The 9,678-nt window shown below is 42.8% G+C and overlaps 1 non-coding gene across 1 annotated transcript; it reads left to right on the top strand.

Annotated features, from left to right (window-relative positions):
* Nucleotides 1-9,177: 9,177 nt before the first annotated feature.
* LOC117098606 lies at nucleotides 9,178-9,284 on the top strand. The gene has a single exon (XR_004443490.1). It is a non-coding gene; the product is annotated as a U6 spliceosomal RNA (small nuclear RNA).
* The last annotated feature ends 394 nt before the right edge of the window (nucleotides 9,285-9,678 follow it).

Below are 9,678 nucleotides of genomic sequence, written 5' to 3' on the forward strand. Positions count from 1 at the left end.
ACAAGCTGTGCACACACCTCAGTCATTAGGCTCTTAAAAAGGGGAAACTCATGCAGCGAATTAAAGGGCATGGAGGAGCCAGAAAGGTGGGAGCAGAAGCCACGCCTGTGCCCTGCTTGGCTTTGCCCTGGCCCTGAGCTGACAGGCAGCACGTAGGCGCTGAACCAATCTCCCACAGATGAGTTTTTGGATTAAAAGCCAGCGATGGTTGAGGGAATTGATTGTAGACTAGAGGAAGACACACAGAGTGCACCGGCCTCACAGACAAAAGGTGTCTGTCTGCCTCCTACACAGCGTGGGTGGGCCACGCTCCTCAGTGTTCTCTGCGTGCTCTTTTCTGTCTAAATGTCAATCGTGGCCAGTTCTGGTCAGGGCAGTGAGACTGCCTTGTGGTAAGAAATCCCACACTTTCTCAGCAGGTTTCCTCTGATCTCAGCCCTCTGGGCTCCACCTGGATCAGGGCCTAAGGTCCAGGATCTTTCTAGAAGCCCAGCATTCCATGCCTCGCTTACCCGCCTTGAGGGCAGTTACTAGTGAAGAAACCATCTTCACTTGCTTCTCTTTTGTTCTCCCACAAAACCACTTCCTCTCCCCCATCCCATCCACCTGGCAACCCCCACCCCAACACTGCCATGCTGTGCTCCTCAATGACAGTTTCAAGGTTTCTATTCCAATCCATATTCAGACTTAGGGGTCCCCTTGGAACACAACTCATAGAAGAGAAGAGCAAGATTCTAATCAGCAATCAGTCCCCGCATTCAGCCTTGCCTTCTACTGATTTCTATGTCTTCTCCTCCTGCTGTTCCTCCTGCCCCACACAGTCTTACTGCACCTGTGTGCCCTGAGTCAGAACCTCTACAACTTTTGGTGGTAAGAGGCAAGCTCAGAGGTTCTCTGTCCTGTCTTCCTTCTCTTGAACTTCTGAAAGCCCACCTGTTCTACAGGAGCTCCCAGCTACACAGACTATGCACACTGTGCTGTTTATCTACAGGATATGTTCTCCTGTTGTTTGTAGAATCTTGAGCCCAGTTGTGCTTTCTGACTGCTAGGTTATTTTGTTCTCAAGGCAGGAAGGAAGTGTGATCTGATAAATAGAGCATTTGCCTGGAAATTGGGATACTTGCGTTCTCTATTGGTGTCACTTTGGAAAAAGTACATTGACTCTCTGGGTGAACTGATATTTCAGCAGGCTTGGGTGAATGAGCAGGAAACGTGGCAGGCATCCAGAAGGCACCTCCTCAGTCGCTGGCCCTTCCTGCATTTAGGCACACAATAGTTGCAGTTCCTGGATGGCTCCTGGGATCAGTAGGTGCCCTACTTCATGGTCTTCTTCCTCCTCTCCTTTCCCCAGTCTTGACTATTTGGCTCCTCCAAAACTACTTGATCAAAGAAACTCAAATCTTAGACACCCAAAAATTCAATTATTGCCCAACATAAATAGCTACCCTGGGGGTGCCTAAGGGCCAGGCATGCATCATAAGTAGTCTGGGCTTGAAGTAAGTAAAGAGGTACATAGAGCATGCTCTCAAATCATTAACAATTCTGTTAAATGATTTCTCCTAACTCCTACACATAAGGGTCAGGACACTTTCAGTCTTCAGTGACAGATATTCAACTCAAATTAGCTTAAACCAAGAAAGAAATCCGAGTTTATTCACTGGAATGCATTTGACCTCGGGCAAGGCTGACGTAAGGTCTCAGACAATGTCATCATACACGTGCCTCTGTCTGCACCCGCTGGACAGGTGCTCTCCAAAAGGTGGGAAGGTGGTTGCCAACGCAGAACTCCAGTGGAATGAAAGTAGTTTCCAACAGTTCCAACAGAAAGGTCCTGGGAAGCCTCTGCTTGGGTCATGTGCCCATATCTAAACCACTCCTGGGTCACGTGGCCTCCTCTGTGGCAGGGTGGGTCTGGCTCCTGTTGTGGAATACGTTCTCCACCAGACAGAAACATCCAGTTCCTAGAAGAATGGAAATGGATGCCGGACAGGCAAAAACACCCAATGTCTCCCACACCACCCTGAGCCAGCAGTGAACCAGAACTGTAGAAACTCTCAGCAAACTGGAATGCCAAATGCATCCAGGGAACAGTCTTCCAAATCTCACAAGTTTCCAATAAAAGACAAAGAGCAGAGGCTGGATCTCTGGAACATAACAATGTGTCACTCTCTTTCTATTACTGGATAAAGCGTTTCCAGTGTGGTAGAGCTAAATAGCCATAGGCTTTACTGCAATCATCAAAATGTTTTTATGACTCATGAGATAAATGAGAAAAACACACGGAAGAGTCAAAGTGACACTGAAGTTAGATTGTAATCACACCCTTTACTTCTAACAACCCACTGACAAAGTTTCCTGTTGAGAACACATTACTGACTTATTTTCTCTGTAGAGGGCATCTGTCGATCCTAAAGCAGATTATCGTCTGGACAGATTATGTGAGACCTGCTTTTCACACAGGTTGGTGTCCTGTCAACAATCAATGCAGCTCCTGTCTCTACCACTGAGGCAGCCTGCTGCAGAGAAACACTGACCCACTGGCCCAAGAATCCAAATTAGGGGATATTGAATCTTCTGATGGGCCACAAATCAGCTCAAATGACAACACTTCCTTTAAATACTACATGAACGGCTCATAAGTGGATGAGGATGCTTTTCTGCACTAAAAGGCTAAGTCCTCTCTCTAGTAGCAAGGACACTTTAACACCCTGATAGTCTTTCCAGGAAGTAGAGCTTTCTGAGATAGGCCTCCAAGTCACAGAAGAGGGCCTCAGGCAGAGCCTTCCCTGACTTTGTGGTAACTGGGGTTTTCTCACCATCAGGCCTCTGTGCCTCCAATAGGCCTATGTCTCAGTAACAGCAAACCACCAAAATTCATCAAGCTCCTGCTATGTGACAAGCATGGGAACACAAAGATTAATGGGGAGAGATATTCCCTGGCAAGATGGCATTGTGGGCTCAAGTTGTGGGCCCCCCATCTCTACTCCAAACACAGCAATAATATGTAAAACATATTTTTTTTTTGCAATAAAAATAAAATCACACTGAAAAATCAGACAAATACTTCCATGAAAAAGAAAGAGTAATAAACTGTCAAAACCATGGGCCTCTTGGTCTCTTGGTCAAAAAGGCAAAAATGACCAAAGTCTGATTCTTTTTGGGTAACAGCGAGAAAACCTTCCAGATATGGCAGAGGACCCAAGTCAGGATCACCACCTGAAGCCAGGCATGGTGCTGAGCTTCCTTCTTTGTAAAAGGAGGTGGAAAAGCTAGAACACTGGCCTTTCTATAGGCCAGTGGACTGGCAGGAAGCAGGCACAGTCCTGAAGCCCCATCCTAGGGGAAGCCCCCCACCAGCTGAGAGGCTGCATATATGTATCCCCAATACATGAAGTAAGAGCCCATCCACCAACATTCAACCTGGATCCAGAACAGAGTTCCTGGGAACCAGAGAGAGGCAATGTCAAAACCACTAACTGGGGAGGAAAATAACCCAGAGCTACAGGGAGAGCACACAAACCTAAATTTTAAAGAAAATTTAACAGGAAGAAAGTTAGACAACAATCTCAAAGACCAGCAACATTTACTCCTTCCAAATAGAAACACCTGAGCAATCTCAAAATTAGTTAAAAGAAGCATGCTTAAAACCCTCAAAGAGATAAAGTAATTACATCTATGAGAAACAAACAAAAAAAGCAGATATGAATAAAGAATATATGGTTCTGAAAAGCAACCAACTACTAGTCCTGAAAATAAAATAAACCATCATTGAAATTGAAAGCTCATAGACTGCCCAGAAGACAGCACAGGAGATAAAAAGGAAGACATGAAAAAGGTCATCAGAAGCCCAGAGGACAGACTAAGGAACTCCAACAGAAGGCTGACAGCAGCCCCAAAATGAAAGAATAGAAGAATTGGCAAAGAAAAAATATATAGAAGGAACTAACAGTTCATAATTTTCCAGTATTGAAAAAAATCACAGATTTATAGTGAACACTGGGCACCAAATGTATCTACTCCTAACTAGACGCATTGTAATGAAACCACAGAACATTGCTATAGAGAAAAAATTTTAAATCTAACAGGGAAAAAGACAATCCACAAGAGTAGCAATAAGACCAGCAACAGACTTCCCATCATTAACAATAAATATCAGAAGACAGAAGAGTGATGTGATCAAAACTTAAGGAAAAATAATTATTCTTTACCTATTTGAACTATCATTTAAGAAAAAGGTGAGGTAGATATTTTTAGACATATGAAGTCTAAGAACTTTTAACACCTATGGACACTCACTAACTGAAAAATAGTTTCTCAAGAGGAAAAAGGATCACAAAGAAGGAGTACAAATTTATTTAAAATGGTGAGCAAAGAAACAGGTAAATTATATGGATAATTTAACTACTGTCAAAAATAACTCTTTTAAATTCTAGGTGACAAAAATAAGGAAGATAGAGGAAGGAGAGTGAATGAATAATTTTAGATGTTATTAGAAAATTCATGTATGGTAAAGATATAATCTACCAAAAAGTTAAATGTATAGTTTCCAAAGCAATGGAGAGAAAAAAGAGTTGGGAAGAAATTAAAATGTATGCATTTTTAAGATGTTAACAATAAGTCCAAATATGGTGATAATCACAATATCAACATATTAAATTCATGTATTAGAGGACAATCTATCAGGTTGAATTTTTTTAAAAGCTCATGTATTTTAGAAAGTGCACGTTGCTGGCAAAGCAGTAGAGGGAGTCGAAGTAGATGCCAGGGTTTCAGACACGGATACTTGGCTCTGCCACACATGAGATGAGGAAGACCTTACCTAAGGCAGCTCTGGGATGGGGCTGGAGAGAAGAGGAGGGGCTGAAAGGACATACAGCAGGAAGAACTGATGGACATACCAGCCAACTGGATTGAGCTAAGTTCAAAGAGCCTCCTTACAAAGACAGCAGAGTTTTATGCTGGATAACATCTACAGATGGGTGGTGGTTAAATGTGAAGATACCGGCCAGGTGGGGGACTCACACCTGTAATCCCAACACTTTGGGAGGCCAAGGTGGGCAGATCACTTGAGGTCAGGAGTTCGAGACCATCCGGGACAACATGGTGAAACCCCGTCTCTACTAAAAACACAAAAACTGACCAGGCATGGGGGTGGGTGCCTGTAGTCCCAGTTACCTGGGAGGCTGAGGCAGGAGAATCGCATGAATCCAGGAGGCAGAGGTTGCAGTGAGCCTTGATCGCGCCACTGCACTCCAGCCTGGTGACAGAGAGAGACTCCAACTCAAAAAAAAAAAGTGAAGATACTGATCAAATTGCCCACACAGATGGGACAGGACTAAGGCCCAAATCCTTGGCAACACCAGCTCTTAAAAGCCATATAGAAGAGGATTCAACTAAGAACCCCTAAAACAGATAAGATCAAAAGAGAATTTTGTCATATCAGTCACTGATTTAAGGGGGTAGAGGGTCACCAACATCAGTTAATTCTAGAAGTCAAGTTAAAGCAAGAACCAAGAAGCATATAGTGGATTTGACAATATGGAGGTCACTGGGGAGCTTTGGCCTCATCAATTAATGGGTCTTGTGTCAGATTGAATCCCAAAAACCTGATCCCATGTACCTACAGATTTTCTCCAGATGACCTTGGTTATTAATTAGACAATTTAATGCCCATAATTAAACATCATCTTCTTGTAGCCAGGATTCTCCTTGACTACTCTTGAGACTTCTTCGAAATTCTCGTAATAGACATATACACAATGGAATATTATTCGGCCTTTTAAAATAAATAAAATCCTGTTATTTGTAACAATATGGATGGAGCTGGAGGTCATTATGCTGAGACATAGAAAGAGAAATACTGAACAATTTCACTTACATGTGGAACTTAAAATAATCAAATTCATAGTAGAATGGTGGTTGCCAAGGGTTTGGGGGAAGGTGGAATGGGGCGATGTTGGTCATGAAGTATAAAAATGGTAACTACAGCCCAGGCACAGTGGCTCATACCTGTAGTCCCAGTACTTTGGGAGGCCGAGGTGGGAGGATTATTTGAAGCCAGGAGTTTGAGACTACCCTGGGCAACAGGGCAAGACCCTATCTCCACATACACACACACACACACACACACACACACACATACACACTTAGCCAGTCAAGGTGGCACGCACTTGTAGTCCCAGCTACTCAGGACGCTAAGGTGGGAAAACTGCTTGAGCCCAGGAGTTCGAGGTTAGAGTGAGCTACGATTGCACCACTGCATTCCAGCCTGGGCGACAGAGCAAAAAAAAAAAAAAAAAAAAAAAAAAAAAAAGCATAACTTTGTAGAGGCAATATATATGTTAATTATGTGGAAAGCAGTGATCATTTCACAATGTATACACATATCAAAACATCAAGTTGTATGCCTTAAATATATACAACCTTCATATGTCAATGATATCTTAAAGCTGTTACCAAAAAATCAAGAGTTCCCAATTCCCATAATTTCAATTCATAGCAGCTGGCTTCAATAACAGATATTTGAGCTCTGAGTTCTCTGATTTCTCTGCCCCTAGTTTCAGGATTTTCTCACTTTTTTCTTTTAAGGAAGGGACGCACCTTCTTTTGTTTTGGAGGGGCAGAGGGAATCAGCCATCTTATGTTTATGTTCACAGTAGCCAATATTTACCAAGCACCTTCCATGTGCCAGGCACTGACCTAGGGGTTTTCATACATCACATTTAATTTTCTCCTTACAAGCTTGTGGTAAGGCAGGAACTGGTGTCCCATTTTACAGAAGAAGGAATTCTCAGACAAAAATTACAAACACTGCTTCTTCTCAGCTAAGGGTGAACAGAAACACTCCAGATGCCATCACTCCAGGGTCCAAGTTCTACTGTAGCCACGCTGAACATAAATAACATGCCATGGGTCCAATAACACGAGGTGAATTGTGGAATTATGAATAATTTTTTAAACATTTTGGGTAGAGTGTGTGAATGGAACTGCCTCAAGAAAGTAGACTTGGGAAGGGAGGGAAAGAGTAAGCGGGGAAGGCGGGGAGAAAGGGAGAAAAGGCAAGAAGAGATTGTGGGAGTAGTGGGGAAGACTAGTGGCACCAGGGACTTGGGCCAGAATGCGCAGCCACCACAGGAAATACTCAACCCAAACAGCCTCCCCACCAGGAAGAGCAGACAGCTTACACCTGGCTTCAATAAAGAGCCTGTCCTGCAAACCCTGCCGTGGTCTTGCAATAGTCATGAAACATCGGGTTTTTTAAAACCCAAAAGGCAACTTGCCTGGTGCTCTGCCACTTCAATCTCTGTATTGTTTTTGGAAGCAATGAATTTATTTATGTTCTACTCATTAAAATGCTGTATGAAAAAAAAGACTGCTATTTATGATGCCCAAATTGAAACACCCTTTTCCAATGAACAGAACACAGGTGGAAACGCTCATTGATCATTAATTGCTCCCTACTACCAAACACATGAATTTTTCAGTGAACCTTCAGGTTAGACAAACTAAAAAAAAATGTTCCTTGACACCCCCTTTGCTTTCTGCTGACACAGGCATGTGAGAACAATGCTTTAACGGTCTTTCTACAGTCTCCTTTATAGCACCTGCATCATCAATACCATTTCAATGTTCTCCATTTCATTGCCTGGACTTGGACAAAAGCTATTGTCAGTCTGGTCACTTATGGTTTCTTTAAGTTGATGATTAAGCCAGCAATATTCGTTTGAAATTGCATCTAATTTAAGGTTTCAAGATCCAACCATGTATTTTCACTTGTCTGTGGTCCCAGTATTCTACTTGTCTTAGAGGCTCCCCAAATCAGTGGATATGAGCTCCTAACCGTCCACTCAGCGGCCTAAGGACGTTGGTGAAGGACTTTCTCCATGTAAGACCACAATTTCTGAAACCATTTCCTCTCCTCACTCTTCTTGACCTCTCTTCAGCATTTGACTCTATTAACCACATCCTCCTTGAATCAATCTCTCTTTCTCTCTCTGAGTGTGTGTGTGCGCGTGTGTGTTAAGAGCAAAGATTCTGGCATCGAAAACCTGAATATGAATTGCAGTCTAACGCTTCGTAACTACAAGACATTGAGGAAATTACTTGAAAATTCTTGAGTCTCTGTTCCCACATCTGTAAAAAAATGAATGATAATCCCTTCTTTGTACGAGTTGTAGTGAAGACTGAGTTAGCTGCTTATAAAGTGTTTAAAAGATACACAGTCTCCATGAGGGGACAGTAGACTGATCTGATCCTGCTTCACATTTTCATCTCTTTTAAATATTAACATTGTCCAAGATTCAGTCTTAACTTGCTGTAGTCTTCAGCCATCAGCCAATGTACATCTCTCTCTACTCTTTGCGTATGTCTCCCTGTAACCTTCCCCATATCCCAGACCTCACTTGGAAGCCAGCAGACTAGCCTAGCAGTCTTACACTCCCCATATAACCCTCGGAGACATGGCTTCATCTCTAGGTCTTGGTTTCCATGTCTATAAAACAAGATGCTGAGTTGGTGAATGAATGGTAGGGCATGATTCCCCATTGCTCCTTCCTACATAAGTGAAGTAATTTTCCCCACCTGTTTCCCAATCTTTCCTTTATCTCTTTGGTACACTTTGTATGTGTGTCCCCCAACAAATCTCATGTTGAAATATGATCCCCAATGTTGGAGGTGGGGGCCTGGTAAGAGGTATTTGGGTTATCAGGGTGGATCCCTCATGGCTTGGTGCTGTCCTCTAGATAGCAAATGAGTTCTCACAAGATCTGTTCATTTAAAATCTCTCTCTCTCTTGCACCTGCTCTCACCATGTGATACCTGCTCCCCCTTTGCCTTCTACCACGATTGTAAGGTTCCTGAGGCCTTCAGCTGGAGCAATGCTGCAGAACCATGAGCTAATTTCTTTATAAAATTACCCAGCCTCAGTTATTTCTTTACAGAAATGCAAAAATGGCCTAATACATCATACTTTCTTCTTCCTGTCTTCCTCTCCCTCATCTTTGAGGCCTGGAATAGAATTTGGACAGTTTACCAGGTTGCAATCGTCTAGGTTGGGATATACTAGTATAAGATTCTATCTCTTAGCCTTCATTACCCAGCACGGCTGTGGCTTTGGAGATACGGAGTAACTTGGATGCTTCTGATAGGACACTTTCTTAAGAAATTTAGTTCAGCTTAGTGCTCGCTTCGGCAGCACATATACTAAAATTGGAACGATACAGAGAAGATTAGTATGGCCCCTGCACAAGGATGACACGCAAATTCGTGAAGCGTTCCATATTTAAAAAAAAAAAAAAAAAAGAAATTTAGTTCAGCTTAGTGAAGCACATAAAATTCATGAAGATACTAAGGTGTCTGCTCCCACCTTAAGCTAAGCTACATATGGTAATAAAACATTTTCATGAGAGAATAGCTTTGTGTAGCCATTCCAGAAAGCAATCTGGCACTAGTTAAGCAAACTGACTACTTAGTTACACTGTATGACTCACCAATTCCACTGCAGGTGTGTGAGTCCATGAGGGAAACTGTATAAGAATGGTCGTCGTGGCAGAAACTTGGAGGCAGTCCTGGTGTCCACTGGCTGAGTAGATAGGTAAAAGGGGTTATATGCACCGTGAAGACTCTTCAACAAGTGGCAGCTAAGAACCAGATGTACACACATCATTATGAATAGATCTT

This window comes from Trachypithecus francoisi, unplaced genomic scaffold (genome assembly GCF_009764315.1).
Source record: "Trachypithecus francoisi isolate TF-2019V2 unplaced genomic scaffold, Tfra_2.0 Contig01461, whole genome shotgun sequence".
In the NCBI taxonomy this organism is placed as follows: Eukaryota; Metazoa; Chordata; class Mammalia; order Primates; family Cercopithecidae; genus Trachypithecus; species Trachypithecus francoisi.